Here is a 10,649-nt window from a genome sequence, read left to right on the forward strand (position 1 = left end):
AGTAGTCTTGCTGGTTGGTTTTTTTGCAGCAACTTTTTTTTTGAGAATGCCCCACAAATTCTCTATGGGGTTTAAGTCCGGTGACTGCGCTGGCCACCCCAAAACATTCACTCTACGCTCTTCAAGGAAAGATTTCACAACTCTTGACGTGTGTTTGGGGTCATTATCATGCTGGAAGATCCATCCTTGGGGTAATTCGTTCTGGTAGTCGCCGAGAAGATTTGTGTCCAGTATATCCCGGTAGTCAACACCTGTCATTTTGCCGTTTATTTGACACAGCGGACCGACACCATGGCTTGTGAAACACCCCCAAACCATTATAGAATCGCCACCATGCTTTATGGTCTTTTTGGTGTATTTTGGGTTTAGCTCAGCATTTCTGGGACGTCTTACATACGGCTTGCCATCATTTCCATAAATGTTGACCTTCACCTCATCACTCCATACCACTTTACTCCAGAAGTCTTGATCTTTTCCGACGTGGTCCCTTACAAACTTCAATCGGCTTTTTAAATTTTTTTTGCTGACATTTGGCTTCTTGCGCGCTATTCTGCCATGCAAATTATTTTCAGCCAAACGCCTTCTGATGGTTCTGGCAGACACGCTGACATCGTGGCTTTCCTCCAAAACAGCCCTTATTTGAGTGGATGTCATAAAGGGATCTTTCTTGGAAATTTTTGTGATGACCCTGTCGTCCTGGGCAGTGGTTTTTCGCTTTTTAATTCGAGGACGGTTGTCGAATGAACCGAATTTTTTAAAGTGGTTAATAGCATTGACCACTTTACCTCGAGATAAAGTGGTTGTATTAACCACTTCGGAAATTTTTCCCAAATTTCGGTATGCTTCCCATATTATTCGCCGTTCCTCTGGAGTGGAAGATTTATTTTTACCCATATCTAAAATTGACTATCCAAATTGAAAATTTTAAATCAAAAATAAATTAAAACATAATTTAATAATATAAAAAACAATTTCCACCAAAAAAAAGACATTAAACTTACCTCTTTGACTCAGTAACATAAACTGACTTAATTATTTGGCCACTGCACAAATCACATATTTGTATTAAAATTTACCGTTATGTGAAAAAGGAAAAAAAAATGTTTGTTTACAAAGTACTATCGTTGTTGTCATCGAATGACAACAAATAATCCGTTATTAAAAAAACAATAACAACATTAGTTGATGCAAATGGAAGACAAACAAATGTTTTAAATCTTCTAAAAATGCAATGACTTAATTGTATGGCCACAAGTGTAGTTCTGAACTATTCAATTTTCATTGTTTAACACGAACCAAAATATTTCACTTTCACTTATTAAGAAAATTATTGAAACACCACTTGCATTTTAGAAAGTGCTGCCAAACTTAAATATTCTTGTGCGGTGGAAACACCAAAAAGATTTATTTCATCTAAACTGAGATAAACTTTTGGTGGAAACATTTCAAAACTTAATTATCTTTTCTATTGTTTTCTATTGTTTTTCAAAATAATCCCAGTTAGTCTATTTTCATTAACAAAACTAAATAATATCAAGAGTAACAGATTGATTTGTTCCTTAATGGAAATCACATGATTTCAAATGCACAACTACTCAACGAACACAGCCAACGAGATGCAAATGCAATATCAATCGTACCAACATTTGAGAACTAAATCACATAAGATCCATTCGAGACTCGTATAAATGTATAAATGTCAAAACCCATCCGTAGTAAGTGTGTACACTCAGACGTTTTAAGAAAGACGCAAATAAGTGCGAAAGTGAAAGTAGGTGAAATAGAAATACTTTAAAAAGTCTCAACCAGCAGAGTACTGGGTTCAGGAGAATTGAATCAGGATTTAGCGTCGTATAGACCTGGATTGGATCGAAATAGGATTACTCGATCCAATCCCACTGAAAGAGGTGAATCGAATCGAAAATTTGTTTGTAAACATGAATCGGGGAATCGAGTTATTGGGGTGTGAGGTTTTGCTTGTGTGCGTGCGATATGTTTTTTCCCTTTTTTTGTTCAAAGCAAAAATACTCCATTTAAATGAATTCAGTGCCACCATATACCTGAATCGAAATCTCAATTCGATGCGATTAGATTCCTCGATATCGTCTTTTAACCAGGGTAATTGTCTTGGATGTTTTTGACGTTTCTCTTTCTTGTCTTTATTTGTTTCTTGGCGTTGCTTTATTATTGTTTCTAATTGTGTCCGAGTAAACAAGAAATACTCCGCTGGACAAATTCAAGTGGAGCAAAGACCTTATAACCGCATTAAATGACGGAATGATTGAAAGAGTCAAGCTTGGTATGCTAGCCAACTTTTCTGCCTTTCAAAATTGTATTTTTTTGAATGCCGTTTTTAATGAACTACGAAAGCAGGTTAAAAGTTTCTTCATTTATCTTTATACATATAATTTAGAAACGATAGTTTATTATTTGATTTTAGTTCATTATTTGTCAACATTTCGGAACTATTATCCGTATTCATGATGTCAATATTCATTGCTGTAGTAAAAAGTGCAGTTTTCTAAAATTATTTTCACACTTTGACTTGATGGATAAGAACAAAAAATGAAAGAGAAGTGTCAAAAACACGCAACCCAAAAACATCCTAGTGTAATAATAATAATGCGAGATGAAGGGATGGGTGTTCAAAAGAAAATATGCGAAATACGCAGAAAGTCTGGGTGTAATAACACACTAAGATTCTACTTTAATATTTATCGGTAGTATTCATACTGCGGATATTGATTTTGTGAAAGTCCTACGATACTATTGATAGATTTTCCAACAAAACACGAGTATTATTTAAAAAAAAAATAAAAGACAACCGATTACAAACAACTTTTTAAAAAAGTTTTGAAACAACCGATAGTTTACTAACTGGTTCTTAATTCAAAATGATTTGTTTTGGACCAGTATTATAGATCTGAGGTATAAAGAAAGTTTATTATCATTTCTCTAATTTACCCAGAATTAAGAGTCAATTGCGACATTTAAAGTGGTATTTACTAAAAGAAGACAAAAGAAATCAAGATTAAGAGCCGTCTAACAGCTATTTACTTTATAAGGCATATTTGGTTAAATGCTTTTTTTTCATTTAAAAATTAGCACAATTTAAATTTCATATTGAAGACTTCAACATATAAGCTTTGTTAGTCACTTTTAAAAAACGGAAGACGACAGTTCAAACCCAAACACAATTAGCACTTGAGGCATGAAATAAAATCATTTTTTATGTTTAAAACAAATGAAGTCAAGTTTTAGTTACCATGTGACCAAATAGTCGTCCTCATTTTTGTTATGATTACTAGGGCCCGGATTATTATGCTCTAAAAAACAAGAAATATGCTCCTAAAATATGCCCTTAGCATTACTAAATATGCCATACAAAATTAAAGTATGCCATACAAATCCAAAATATTTTGCTGAACTTTTCAAAACGAAAATGAAAATACCTTGAAAAAAATGCAATTTTTATTCACAGCAAAATGTTAAACAAGTTAACATAAAATTAATTAAATTTTAACAAAAAAAAATAGTATTTAAAATATAAAAATAAAATTTTCAAAAATGAAACCTCTACGATTTGGTCTCAAAAAACTTTTTAGCATAGAAAACTACTTTTCCATGTCAAAACACGTTAGTGCGGAAACACTGTTCTCATCCCAATTTTAGGTTGTGAAGATTTTTATCATTTGTGCATATCTTCCGTTTTTTTTAAAGGACGTTTTCCATTTTTTTTTGCAAATTGATTGACCCATTAGCGATTCTACTGAATGTATTTTCGAAATAGCTTCGTCCAATAAATTTATTTGGTGTTTGAGTAAGTCCCAACCCTCTATTTTGACTATAGTCTCACTGAGGAACCCATTGTTCGAGTTATGAACCAGGCAGGCGTCACGAATTATTTTTGGATACAATATTTTCAGTGCGTTAGTTGCTTTCACCATATAAGGAGCTGCATCTTTTAAAAACAGAAGAATTTCATTTTTGTCGATATGTTCTCCAAAAAGGTTAATAGATTCGTCAAAAGCTCAAGGGATTGTAGCCTGGTTTGTTTCCTGTAGCTCACTGACATTGGCTAAATATTTTTTGTTGCTTATATCCTCATCTGCTCGTGAGCTCTATGAGCAGAAGAGGCGAGAGGAGCGCCGACTTCTCAGAAGGAAAAAGAGAGGACATGAGAAGCGTGCGGTCGAAGATGTTGATAGGTATAAAAGCAGGAATGAGGTTCGAAAGTTTTATGAACAGGTGAAACGAAATTCACAGGTACATAAACCTAGAACCGAAGACTGCAAAGACGAAAGTGGAAACATCATAGTGGAACCGCAGTCAATGCTGAGGATATGGAAGGACCACTTCTGCAGACTGTATAACGGCGACGAAGAACTGAATTCCGCTGTCAGGCAGGATGATCCATTCAATATAGACGACGAAAGCCAACAATCCCGTCCTCCCGACTTAGACGAAGTAAAGATTGCCATATCTAAGTTGAAGTCTAATAAAGCCGCTGGAGCGGATGGCTTGAATGCCGAGCTCTTTAAAGCAGCTGGAGATAAGTTGGTTAGGAGCATGCACCAACTTATCTGTAAGATATGGTCGGAAGAAAGCATACTCGATGAATGGAACCTCAGTATTGTTTGCCCGATCCTGAAAAAAGGAGACCCTCTATACTGCACCAACTATAGAGGAATCAGTCTACTTAACATCGCCTATAAAATATGTGAACGTCTAAAGCCCATCGTCAACAACCTGATAGGTCCTTATCAGTGTGGTTTTACACCAGGAAAGTCCACAGTTGATCAAATATTCACTTTACGGCAGATCCTGGAAAAAACCCAAGAACACCAAATCGACACCTACCATCTTTTCATCGATTTCAAGGCCGCATATGACAGCATCTACAGGGACGAGCTGTGTAGAGCCATGTCTAGTTTTGGCATCCCTGCCAAACTCGTCCGTTTGTGCAGAATGACCATGGAGATTTAACGCTGCTCCATAAAGGTTGGAAACAACTTAACAAAATCTTTCGATGTCAAAAACGGTTTTAGACAAGGTGATGCGCTGTCATGTGATTTTTTTAATAGTGCAGAGCTCACACGTCAACACTAGAGGCACTATCTTTCAAAAGTCTATCCAATTACTGGCTTATGCTGATGACATTGACATAATCGGAAGAACTCAGCGTGATGTCAATGGGGCATTTGTGAGTATTGAGGCAGAGGCGGCAAACTTCGGTTTAACGGTTAATGAGGGCAAAACAAAGTACATGCTGTCATCAAGAAAGGACCTTCAACAACGACGTCTTGGTCAAATCGTCACCATCGGTAGACATAACTTTGAGGTAATCAAAGACTTCATCTACCTAGGCTCCGCTGTAAACGCAGAAAGCAACACCAGCGCTGAGATCAAACGCAGAATAACTCTTGCTAACCGCTGTTTCTTAGGGCTAAGAAAGCAATTGAGTGGTAAATTCCTCTCTCGAAGGTCTAAAGTGTAACTTTATAAGACCCTTATAATCCCCGTCCTGCTATATGGTGCAGAAGCATTGACTATGAAAAAAGCGGATAAAAGCACCTTGGGTTTTTTCGAGAAAACATTTCTTCGTGTGGTCTACGGTCCCGTATGCATCAAAGGAGAGTGGAGGAGAAGATGGAACGACGAGCTATACGGGCTGTACAGCGACGTAGACTTAGCCAGAAGGGTAATAGTCCAACCACTAAGATGGCTGGGTCACGTAGAGCGCATGGAAACCAATGCTCCGGCCCGGAAAGTCTTCGAATCCGCACCCACAGGACAGCGCAGTAGAGGAAGACCGCGGATCAGGTGGCGCGCACAAGTGGAAGGTGACCTCACCCAACTTGGAGCGCGAAACTGTAGACATCTAGCTAGGGACCGAGCTAGATGGAGAAGTTTGTTGGGTGAGGCCCTAGTTCACACAGGACTGTAGCGCCACCTTAAGTAAGTAAGTAAGTAAGAAAGTATATCCTCATCTTGATGTAAGATACCTAAAACTACATTTGCAATAATTCGACCCTGTATATCAATGGTTTCATCAATGAAAATCCACAAAAAACTTTCTTTTACATTTATTTTAATCTCATCGAAAACCCAAAAAATATGGAGGCAAAATATGAATTTATTCTTAGAATATGTTAAATGAGGCAAAATATGCATTTATATTAAAATATGCGGCAACGAGTGAAAATGTATGCGACATTTCAAAGAAAATGTCTTAATAGCTATGAAAAACTATTAGATTCTTCTGCTTCTAAGGCTTTCCAAAAAATATGCATTGCATCGAAATCCGGGCCCTGATGATCACAAGATGTCTGATGCCTTTGATTCTAAGCTAAGAATTTAGAAGTTTTACATTTGTGATTAAAAAACAAAAAACTAACACTCAGATTTATTTAAATTGATATGAGAATCAAAATAAAGTTGAATAAACAAGGCAGATAGGCGTCTCCAAGTTGACTTATTTCATACCAACAATCTCTAAATATTATGTTTCTAAATCCGATGCAAATATTTCAAATTAAAAATGATTTAAAAAATCTATCAAAACAAAAATGTACCAATCATGAAAGATCATAAAGTGACTGACCGAGTGTTATTTATACTCTTATTATTGAATTGAAAACACAAATCGCAAATTACTTTAGACAAAACACAAAGATTAACCAATATGATAACACGAAAAGTATTTTTAAATCAATCTAAAAAAAATAACAATCAACACAAAACCGCCGTCATCGCAGCAGGAGACCAAAAACCAACAAATCATCAAATTTCCCCTCAACGAAATAACATAACATTTTTAATAGCATAATCCGTCTACCCTTTTAGCCTCTACCTTGATGTACATTTCTACAGACTATTATGGCCTAATTAAAGGTTCTGTTAAAAAAACATCGTAGTTCGTAATTGTTTTAACTTCACACAAAAAATAAAAAGAAGCACGACCTTCCCTGAACAACAAGTAAAAAATACTTGGCCGAAATTTATTACAGATACATTATATTGACCTCGCACTTCTATTTGGAAAACGCACGTCCTTGGAATTCGTATTGCAAAATAGCGATCCAAATGGGTTTTTTAGCCCCAAATTTCTTTTTTTATTATACCAATACAATATAGGTACGTCGGTGTGTATAATATGATTTCGTCACCATTAACAATCTTGTTGTTATATTCTCAAATCTCAACCTTCGATTAAAGGTAAGGTATACCTATCAGCTTGGATAACTAAAGACTGGGATCTCATTCCACACACTTTTTCCCTGTCGATATAGGTAATAACTCTATCTAGGTGTAATTGACTTCTTAAATCTTGATCCACGTCTATGTAAAAGCTTGTGAAAGCAGCAACTTTTGTCACACGACGATCGAGAAATGGGGCAACGAATTATGTGGGCTTATTCGTACATGTAGACTCTATACTCGATGCCCTAACTTAACACAATAAATGCTTTTCTATGTACATAATATATATTAATGAAAAACCTGTGAACATACCTTTCTTCTTCAGAGTTCCTTTATTCAAAAAAAATATATTATTTTTCTTCTCTTCGCTATCTGCGTTCTTTGTCAGTGATTTTTTTTTGAAAATATTTTTTTCATTTTGTAATATTTGCTTCCATGCATACAAATTCACAGAAAGACAATTAAAAATTGTATGTTTAGCAGAATCTCTTATTTATTTATGATTGAACAAATTCAAGTTTTTAATAGAAGAGCAGCTAGCTGTAGGTAGGTGCTTTCTAAATTGTCTGTAGACATTCATTGACGTCTAGGTATGCTCACAGGCGAGAGATTATTTTCATATTTTTAAAAGATCCCAATGAATTGATTGCACAACAATTTAAATTTAAATACTAATAAAACATTAAAAAGAAGCAACAATTGAGAACACAATCAAAGAAGTATAATTCGAACAAATGAGATTAAAAATGTACAAACCCCAAAGTTTAAATTATCAAAATCATTACCAGTAGCTAATCACTCATTCACTCAACTCAACAAAAAGAAAAAACATGAATAATCATTAGGCGTATGAGACGTTGAGACGTTTTCACTTCTTGGTTCGAAATTTTATAGGAATCGAATAAATTATCTTTTATTTTCAAACACGAATCACTTTCGACATTGAAATGTCAATGTAACTTCACTTATTTGGCATTTATAATCAAAATAAAATCAAACTTCCAATCGGGATTCAAGAATTACCATTTCTAGAGACAAAATAGATAAATCAAGACGATCTCATCTGTAAAATCGGCGCCATTTTGAGCCCGTTTTTGCAATTCACATACTAACATTTTTAGGAGATAGTTCACTTTGTGGGAATTTTTGAATGTCAAATATTTTTTTGAAAAATACCTTTGCCCGCTGAACACAAATTCAAAGTGCGTTCAAGGATTAATAAGATTTAAAAGAAAGCCTATGGTAGGTCTCTATGGTGAATTTGATACTTTTAGTATTTTTCTTGAAAATTCCATATTGTATAGTATTTCTAATATAGGGGTCTACGACTGGAGTATCTTCTTAATCTTTAATCTTTTTGAAAAATACCTTTTCTGGCTGAACACAAACTCAAAGTGCGTTCAAGTATTACTAAAATTTAAAGAAAGAATATGGTAGTTTATTACATTTATATGGTGAATTTGATACTTCTAGCATTATTGTTGCCAATTCCATATTGTAAACATATTTCAAAAATAGGGGTCTACGACTGGAGTCTCTTCTTAATCTTTAATCTTTTTGAAAAATACCTTTTCTGGCTGAACACAAACTCAAAGTGCGTTCAAGTATTACTAAAATTTAGAAAAAGCCTATGGTAGGTCTCTATGGTGAATTTGATACATCTAGCATTATTCTTGCCAATTCCATATTGTAAATATATTTCAAAAATAAGGGTCTACTACTGGAGGCTCTACCTAAAATGAAATCTTTTTGAAAAATACCTTTGCTGACTTAAGTTGAAGTCAAATGCGTTAAAGAAAGCTTATGTTAGGTACCTAATAGATAGTCTTTTCAACTCAAACCCATAACCCAGTTTTCGCGCAATTATCGGTTTTTGCCGAAATCCTACATCGAAAATTCAAGTTTTCACATACATTTTTGGTAAACCACAAATATTATTTAAAACCTCTTAAAAACTAGTTGCAATTCAAAGTTGAACTAAACAATCAAACCTTCCCAAAAATTCAGCGCTCAAATTAATGTAAAAAAAACAGCTGATGTCAACAACAAATATTTCATTTTAAAAAAAATTGGTAGTGGCAAATAATATAATTTATAAAAGAAAGCTTATGTTAGGTACCTAATAGCACAGATAATAAATATTTATAATATAAATTTATTATCTGTGCTAATAGTCTTTTCAACTTAAACCCATAACCCGGTTTTCGCGCAATTATCGGTTTTTTCCGAAATCCTACATCGAAAACTCAAGTTTTCCCATACATTTTTGGTAAACCACAAATTTTATATAAAACCTCCAGAAAACTAGTTGCAATTCAAAGTTGAACTAAATAATCAAACCTTTAGAAAAATTCAGCGCTCAAATTAATGTAAAAACAACAGCAAAACAAACATTTCATTTAAAAAAAAATTGGTAGTGGTAAATAATATTATTTATACAATTTCTTAACAAAATAAGAATTATTGCTTTTGTTTTTATTTCACAGAATATGGAAGAGAAAAAAAAGGAAAATTTGGGGGAGCTGCTTGGCAACAAAAAAAAACGTCGCAAATAAAAGCCCCGGTGACTATTTGTGGAACTATCGGATCTTTCATGATCCTCCAGAGTTTCAAACGCTCTTTGTAAGCGAGGAAACGGAATTCACTATGGCTAGGCTTGTTCATAGTTCGTAATGACGTTTCCAAGGAATGCGTCTTCAAACTCGTCGCCATAAATATGTTCGACGCTTCCGCTTACTAGCTGGAGAAAGACTTCCGGTTACTCCGTGTTTGTAATTGAACGGGTTTGGGAAATATGAGAAAGGCGATAAGTTCATTTGTGGAGGAGAATAAGTATGAAAGGAAATCTCTGGTGGAGGCTAAGTCGCAGCGAGCTAGGAAAATTTGCACCAAATCATTCCACAATGTGTGAATCGTTGTTCCAGTGAATAAAACCACAACAGTGGGCTATTGACCTCTGATGAACAGCGATGCTAACATCAAGAAGATTCTCAGTGCTTTGGTCAAGCCAGGCGAGTGTGATTTTGGTACGAATCTGGATCTAGGAATTGACCTTCCCTGCTTCGGCCATATGAAACTACACGAAATCGTTCAGAATCTTCTCAACCCCGCCTATAAGTTTCTTGGACGGCCACTATTAATGGTGATTCTGAATTCACATTTTGCCAACAGAAACAATATTCATAAGCAGTATTTTGGATTGAGTTTGTTGTGAAAGAAAAAAAATGTTTTAAATAAAATTAATTTTTGTTGTAACAGTTTAGTTTTTTATTGATTTCATCTTATATTTTCTACACAATTAGCTTCTCTTTGGTGAATTGTTCTGACCGGTTGAAGTAAACAAAGAATATAGCTGCAGCGAAGCGAGCTTCTAGTTCTTGTTGGTTCATGTCGTGAGCCCAATCTACCCGTCCCCAGAACTTCAGTTGAAACTAGTGTTACGTCTT

General features: G+C 34.9%; 1 protein-coding gene across 3 annotated transcripts in view; it reads right to left on the reverse strand.

Annotated features, from left to right (window-relative positions):
- The window catches only part of LOC129944391 (uncharacterized), a 28,506-nt gene extending 20,225 nt beyond the window's left edge, over window positions 1–8,281 (reverse strand). The window contains exon 1 of one of the 3 annotated variants that reach the window (XM_056053774.1): window positions 7,989–8,281. The gene's annotated coding sequence lies outside the window, so the exon portion shown is untranslated. The other 2 variants (XM_056053773.1, XM_056053775.1) reach the window with 2 other exon arrangements.
- Window positions 8,282–10,649: the final 2,368 nt, after the last annotated feature.

The sequence above is a fragment of the Eupeodes corollae genome, chromosome 2 (genome assembly GCF_945859685.1).
Source record: "Eupeodes corollae chromosome 2, idEupCoro1.1, whole genome shotgun sequence".
Taxonomy (NCBI): domain Eukaryota; kingdom Metazoa; phylum Arthropoda; class Insecta; order Diptera; family Syrphidae; genus Eupeodes; species Eupeodes corollae.